The 8,936-nt window shown below is 29.6% G+C and overlaps 1 pseudogene; it reads left to right on the plus strand.

Annotated features, from left to right (window-relative positions):
* The first annotated feature begins 7,890 nt into the window (after nucleotides 1-7,890).
* Nucleotides 7,891-8,267, plus strand: LOC113557577 (annotated as a pseudogene).
* Nucleotides 8,268-8,936: the final 669 nt, after the last annotated feature.

An 8,936-nucleotide genomic window follows, 5' to 3' on the forward strand; every position in this document is an offset into this window, starting at 1 on the left:
TTCAGGTCAATAAAAATAATATTTTTAAGACTTAAAATTAGTAATTTGTGTTATTTGATCTGTCTGGATATTTTTTATACACATTTGATTTTAATTTGGAGCATGGATATTTTTTAGGATACACAAGGGATTTTTTATGAATTGGATGTGTTCATGTTGAAAAGCCAAAGACGTGTACTAGTTAAGCGGTAAATTTATCAATCATTAATCTAAGTTAAAGTTATTAATGTTAATTTATTATTTAGGCCTTGCATTTTAATACTCGACTCTTCGTATGGTGGTTTTAATCGTGCTAGAGTCATAGCCACGCTACGTCTATGGTTACACGAAGAATATATTGCTAAACATAACAGCAAAGTAAGAGACTTTAGTTCTAAGGTCATGAAAGGATCTTTGGTTAAAGTACCTCAGCAATCTAATAAAATAGATTCTAGTCTATATATGATTCATTTTTAAAAAATGTTTTTTGATGTAAGTTTAATAATATTATCGTATCATTATTCATTATACATAAATCGGATAAATTTCTTTTTTAGAAGCCGATCATCGACTACACTTTTCCAATTTTTCACTTGGAAAATTGGTTCTTTAAGGATGACGTGATTAAGGAATCCCGAAAACGGAAAGAAGTCCTGGATACTATCAAATCTAGGATGAATGTATTATTGCCTAATAATTACGAATTGCCAGCTATCGAATTCGATGACTTTTAGATGACGTATTCTTTTTAACAAAGATATATTTTTAACGATTTTTTTTAACTAGATTACACGTGTGTAAGGTAAAAAATGTACTATTACTTCTACTACTGCATATTATATTTAACCAAACATAAATTATAAATAAATAAATTGATTGTAATATGTTATATACGATTTCGATAAAATGTTAAATCCGGTTAGGTTTTATTTAAAATATTAAAATATTATATTATTTAGAAAAAATACTTATATTAACTAACAAAAAATAAGAACAAATGTAATGAATATAACAATCTAATTTATATTTATAAATAATATAACTTGTATACTTGTGCGATTAAAAATACTTTTTTAATGTTATTATATAGTTTTAAGTTTGTAAAAATATATTTATAATCAATCTCAACTCATATGATGTGGCTAGCTCAATCTAATAAATATTAAATGTATTAATTGTCTATAACTATAATATACTATTATATTATGCTACTCAGTATACATAAATATAGTAACCTGAATAACACTGGTTTCCTTACGCTATTCATGTTATTTTTATATATCCAATACAATCAAATTTAATCTAATAAACCTTTTTTTCCTTGTAAATCAATACATTAGGGCCGAACTGATTTCACTTTGCTTAGCTCCCGTGCAGCATCGTTTATTGAATAAAAAAGAATCATACAATTTATACAATATGGTCAGCCCTCAAGGGTCCTGTAACTACCTTCCTCAGCGAAAGCTGGTATGTATAAGTAGAACACGGCTCGAGAGGGCGAACAGGTATTTACAACTTAAATGGGATATACGGGACATGCCTCACATTATCCCCTTATATAACATTTAAAAAAAAAATATATATATATATATATACAGCTGCGAGGTCTTTTCGGACCAACCTAGACATCTCGTTCGGAGCCTCTTCGCGGACAGCAGTGGCGTATTTACAATGGGGAGGGAGGGATATGGGGATAGATCTCCCCCCCATTAGTATTTTTTTTACTGATAAGTTTAATAATGTAATACATATAGTATATAGTATATATCACAGGTAGTACATATATTACAAAATTACAGAATACAATTATTGAAAACGCTACATTTTATTAAAAAATTGAAATAAGAATTTGAAAAAATTATGATTAATGCCCGTAGTCAATACACAACTTACTTCTAAATATGTAAATGATTGAAAACAATTCGTATGGTAAATCGTAAAATTCCGTCATTATTGTCAATAATGACCCGGTTATTATCATGCTTTTAATAATAAGCGTTTGGTTGCTATTTCAAAACATATTGCAAGGCGAAGGCATGTATATATAAATAGGCATCCTAAACAATAAATTTGAATAATTAAATGGAGTACAAATAATAATCAAACTTAAACACTGAAATACGAGTTATTAATTAATTTTATAATATTGATTATTGCATTAGTTTATAATAATCTAGCATAAAAATTCATTACTCATCATAGTCGAACACTCGCGCTAGTGCCAGTGCCGAACTTTCACCTAGGCAAACTAAGCAGCTGCCTAGCGGCCTTTAAGTTCACGGGGTACAGGCCTCTCGCCTAGTACCAAATAAGGGCCCTTCTTTAGTAGTTGTATTGTGACCCTGAGACCTTTAAGTTAGAAGCACTGGCTGGTGCATTATTTTTTTACTGTTTTCGTTCTATATATATTATATTTGAATATTTATCAATAGGTACTACTATTGTATTCCTGTGGGCTTCTCCATTTTATAAAAAACTGACTATGAATAATATATCTTCAAGACAAAAGAATACAGCCATATACATATATTTATGTGTAGATACTTATTGATAATATTTTCAACATTTTTGAGAAACGGCGGTGATGGTAAGTATACCCCCTCCCCTCGCAGAGGAAATTATGATATGTTTGCCAACGTATATCCCTTCTTAACAAAATCATAAATACGTCACTGGATTACAGTGGCCGATACGATTGAGAAATGAGAATACAAAAAAAGGTCTCGACACAACAGATGCCGCGCTACGTAGATGTGAACACATAAGTAAATAGATGGTTATCAGCTGGTTATGTCATATAATTCCTGACAATTTCCGTTCAGACGCAATCATCACATGAATCTGTTTTTTTCCTTAGCAATATTATACAAAATTGGCACAACAGTTGGTACGGACTGTTTTCGTGGATTTCGTAGGGTCAACCGATAATTTTAAGTTGTGTCGAGTACCAGGGGCCTAGCCAGAGGGTATGTGCGTACCTCCATAATTTTCTGACGGCGAGTTTGCCGCCACCGTCGGTCCACGATTATAACATACCGATGCATGGGCCCCTATTAACTTAGTAACATTTTGGAGGTACTTTCGCGGCACAATAACGGGTTAGCAATAATAATCCGGCGCTACGGTCGTGGCGGGAGGTTAAGTTAGGTAAGTAAAGCTAAGTAAAAAAAATATAGCGGCGCCATGACTGTGTTTATTATCTCGAAGCAGGATCGGCCCATTTAAACAGAGTACATTTTGGTGGCTTTTTTTTAACCGGACCTAACTCAGAGCCTTGTTTATTGTTGGGGGGGGGGGGCAACAGAGGGCTGTTTCCGCGGGCGGTTAAATATTTTATATATAATAAATAATTTCATTACTTTAATCCTCTCAAAACTACGTTCGGGTTATTTTTACGCATTATATTATATTTTATACTTTTATCACATATATTAAAATGTGAAAATGCTCAGAAAATATGAAAAAAAACTATATCTTACCAAAAGAAAAATTTATAAATTACAAAATACAGAAACAATTTTATTTTGTAAATGTTTACCAACACAAATATTATGATATTTTTATACAATTTATCTTATTTTTATTTATATTATTCAATATATACTTGTATATTTGATTTATATAAAAAAATTAAGGATCTAGCTGCAGATTACAACACGGTTGTGCATTTTTTCCTTTTTTGACCCGACTAATTACTCCACGATTGCGCCCAGATCCCTTTTTACCTTTTAAAACCGAAATACCATTACGCACTAAATGATATATGTACATACTATATTACTATGTATAATAACTTATTTATATACAAGATAATTTGTTTAATTAATTAAATTAATTACAATTTTTACCAATTTTATGGGCAGATAAACCGTCAGAAGAAGCTAAAACAATTATTAATGGTCCAAAATCTTTTTATATGCACTATATTTCGCAGTATAATATCTCGCATTCATCTACTTTCTAAATAATTAACATATTATTAGGTATTCAAACTGAAACATATTAATATATATAAAAATAAAAAGTGTTAAACGTTTTGAAAAAAATAAATTACGAATAGGGTAAGTAAACAATATTACATTTATTTGATTATTTTTATATGAACAAAAAAAATATCGACTAACGATAATGTCAGTATAGGAATACATAGTATATACAGTAATATCAGTAAGTATCTATATTTAACATAAAAGTAATATAGAAAAAAAACAATTTTTAACAATGCCAACGATGATAATTTGTTGACAGTCCAAGCCAATAATAATTGGGAAGGAAAATTGTGAATTAATAGGTAATAAGTTTGAATGCATTTATATGAAAATTATAGAAAATATGATTGCATACATTATTTATTTTATGTTATACTAATTATTATACATCGTTTATAGTATATACAGTATATACACGTATTATTTGATGCGCAACGGTGTTGTGATTTTAACAGGTAAAAATGAATCGGGGCACAATCGTGTTGCAAATTGTTTGCGTAAGCGTGGTGAAATTAGTCTGGTCGAGAAAGGAAAAATTGCACAATTATATTATAGCAACCTAACTAGTGTAGTACCTGGAAAAATCCCGGATCTACTACCAACTATAGTTTAACAATTTATAATTCAGGACCCAAGTCGGATGCGACCATTTTGGTGATCGGGCTCGCGTATTATCATATCATACGCTCCCAACCTGTACAGATAGGTTAAGTTTAATAAAACAATATAACCGGTCCCTTGCTCCTCCCCCCTTGAATCTGATATTGGCTACAAATACGAGTAGTCTTCTGTCGCAGCACCGCTTATTGAAGTAATGAAAAAATTACAAGTATAGATACTAACAAAATTAATAATTATTATTTTTATTTATCTTGTGTCTTGTTGTGACGTCGTATTAGAATCAAATAACAGATTTTCCTAGTTAGTAACTCACGAATGAATAATGAACTGTTGACAGTTTAACAGTTATAAGTAGACCAGCATTGTTTTTGGAGGGGGAATCCCTGTATCTTATGACTCCGCTCACCTAATATTTAAATACTTATAAGTTATAAGTTATAATTCTTTAACTCTTTAAGTCATAAACTAGGTACTCGTCCATTTCGATGTTTATGTATCAAAAGACTCTGAAATATATTCTGCTTAACAACATGAAATTAAAAATGTATGTTATCATTCAAAAAATGTAGAAAACCTTTAAAATTACGAGTATAACGATAACAATTTTTTTTTATCAAAAACGTTATTAGATTTTAAAAAAAAAGTGTTCTTCATTAAAATAATCATCCAGTTTATTTATTATGCGAGATTTATTATTCTACTGTGTTCACTAATAATATTTTCTATTTTACTAGTATTTCCCGTGTATTTAAATTATTTTGTTATTAAAAAATGATAAAATTTATTTTTGTGTTTAAAAAATGAACAATATAATTTATGCTGTGTGTCCTGTTGGCATTTACCAACTAAACGACCATTATTTTCACCACCGGTTACCCTTACCAATAAATAATAATACTATTAAATTATGTATGTTTCACTACACAGGCCGGATTTAAGGAGGAGGGAATGAACCGAGGCACTTGTCCCAAAAATGGAGAAAAAAGCTTAAAGGAGTTATATCACCGAACAGGCTTGGTGAATTACCTTGTATATCATTTGAGTATCATAATTCATAATATATATTATTATATTGCAGTCATATCATATTAATTTAAATGAGTGATAAATTTGTTTCAAGGGATTTTCAATGAAATTAACTATATTTTATTTTACATATTTTGCCTTAAGTACATGTTTTTATATATTTCTCAATAATTCCATTTTTTCCTAGATATTTTGACAATTTGTTCATTTACAATATTTATAATAATTATTAATTATGTACGATTGTATTTTTCAATACAGACAATTTCCCATATTTCCAAAAGTAAAAAATATTAACAAAATAATATCAATTATTGGACTTAATCTACGGTAAATATAACTTACTTCTTAAGACATAGTCAAAATTCAATACTGTCCAATAATATCAGATAATTTAGTCGGTATAAGGTAATTTTACGACCAAATCGAAGATCTTTTGAATTTCTAAATTTCAAAATGGCTGTTATCATAAATTATAATCAAGATAATTAAAATTTTTATTTTTTTTTTATTTATATTTTGTAATTTGTAACACCTTTTTTTTAAATAATTTTACTATTTAAAATATAATTTGTTTCATTAGAAACTCATATGGATATATTATATAATTAAATATTAATAAATAAATCATATTAGTAAAATACATATTTTGATATTTTTAGCACATATTTATGTACATATTTTGCTAACGTAAATACATATTATACCTATAAATTGGAGCCCTAGCAATAAACATAGACCTAGTAGTGCACAATACACATGCCACATATAACTTTGTTGCATAATTTTTTTTGGCATTTATTAATGATTATTTAAATTAGGGCACAGATGTTGTTGCATTTGCAACTTTTTTTCTACTTTTACAATATATTGCTAAATACGTTTTTACGTAAGTACGAATTAAAATCTAAAAGTTTGAAGTGCAATTTTTGGATTTTTATTCCAATTTTATTGAATTTATTGATTTATATACAACTATTTTAGTTATATAGTCGACACTCAACTGTCGTAATATCTATGTTATCTTATAAACAGTGTCGGTGCTAGGTATTGCGGGGCCCTGGATAAGGTATTAGCCATTAGGTACTCCAGAGTACCCCATTCTAATATTATACATGTGTGATGTGTAGTATAGAATAATAAATGTATAGACTTGTAATTTTTTAATTTAAATTGTAATTATGAAAAATGTCAATGTGTCTCACGGTATTAAGATGATAATTAAAAATCGCGGGGCCCTGGACATTTGTCCCATTTGTCCTCCCCTAGCGCCGGCACTGCTTATAAAATAAACATAATTATTGAAATAATAATATTAAAATAATTTGTAAAATATGACTATTTAACAATTATGCGTTATATCGTTATAATTTGTTCTTCAAATAAAATATTAAATTATTTATATTTATATTTTTGGTAGAATTTGAGATTATAACAGTCAATTTAAAACATTTATAACAAAACACTTTTATTTTTTAATGCAATTTTTGGTAGTTTTTAGTGTAATAGTGTAATACTGCAATCAGTTTTACTAATTTTTTAGTACTCCATCCGTGCTTTACTAATTAATAATTTTCAATAATAAATATTGAATATTAATAAAATAAAAATTTATAAAATCCGAAAAATTACTACACACTTAATATTAGATACTGCACACAATTTTAGGCCTGCTAAGGACATAATTTACATGTAAATTGCGTACTTAAATAATAATAAATGTAGTTTCATATCGGTTAAACGTAGTTAAATATTATTATCTATCGTAATATTATGAGGCTGGCGCTTGCCGTAAAATTTTTATTTTAATCACTTAATATTGAAAAAAAAATAATAGTTTCCATGTTACAATTAATTGCAATTCGAACATATATTATGGTACCTACACATTATTACTCGCTTTATTGCAAAATAATATTCATAGACATTTTTTACTTTTTGTTGTTGTTACTATTTTTAATGATAACATCCATTTTTAATTTGTATTCAATAGCAGAATATAAATGATTATTTATTTTCAAAAATCAAATTTCGTACTAGAAGTTTATTAGTTATAAGTATTTAAAGTTTAAATGAGCAAAATATAGTTGACCAAAATTTTGTGGGATTAGCTTTTTTTACACAGAGTTATAACTAAGTGTTTTAGGTGTGATTATTATGGCTGATAGGAAGAACACCCTCAGTGAGTGAAACAGCAGGTTGATGCGTTCCGGGAAAGCGCCGTGGACCCACCGGCTCATACCAGACCATCCCTAAGGTGCCCTGGATGTACCAGATGACCCTGGCCCTTTCTGGCAACGGTTGCTTCCAACAGTACCTCCACCGCATGGGCCGGGCTCTCACCTCGAGGTGCATGCAATACCCGTGCATGTCGAACACCACTGAGCACAATCTATTCTGTAGCCCGAACTGGGACGGTCTGCGGGAAGAGCTCCGCGCACGTGTGGGCCACTCTCCCGCGGTCGAAGACATGCCTGACATCCTTTGCGAGCCAGGCTCCGAGGACCTCTCTGTAGACCAACAGGAGAGGTGTCTCGCACTAAAGGAGGCGGAAGAGACTTTAGAATCTTCTACAAGATGGTGGTGGATATCTTGACGCTCAAGGAGCAGGAAGAAAGGATGCGGCGAGCAGCCGAGGCCAACGAGCGGTGAAGATACAGAACAAATATAGAGGGTGACGGGCTAAGGCTGACCTGAAAAGAGGTGCTCAGGACGGCTAGCTTCTGATGTATCAGAAACCGCTTGAACATGCAAAATACCAAGGCTTTGACCTGGTTCAAGTTTAGGGTGGACTGTGGTCACCATTAATATTATTAAAATTGTATAAAAAAGCTGTAACTTATTATTTGTCATGAGATATTTTAATATTTTATAACAAATAACAAGACGTAAGTAAAGATGTTTTCTCAATACGGTAACTATCATTAGATTTTTCATATAATAATATTATTATAAATCAACGAATCAACTTTAACGTCAGAATATAATATTAAGTTCTTCATACCATAATAATTTTAGTATTATATAATAAATAAATTTGTAGATGGATAAACATTTTTTGTTTGATAGGAAAATAGAAGAATCCAAATTTTCAAATGTATATATAGCTATATATATATAAATATAAACCTGTATAAACAGGTGATTCTTTTATCATTAAACAATAATTATTTCATCAAGTATTGACTTTTTCAAAAAATTTGTTTCATGCTTTTCGAAAACTTTATAATATTTTTCTTTTTTTCTTTCTGATATTTAATAGTAAGACCACTATAAACTTTTGATTTTCAAAATTTCATAAATAAAACTAAACGTAAACTT

Source organism: Rhopalosiphum maidis, chromosome 3, assembly GCF_003676215.2.
Source record: "Rhopalosiphum maidis isolate BTI-1 chromosome 3, ASM367621v3, whole genome shotgun sequence".
Lineage (NCBI taxonomy): Eukaryota > Metazoa > Arthropoda > Insecta > Hemiptera > Aphididae > Rhopalosiphum > Rhopalosiphum maidis.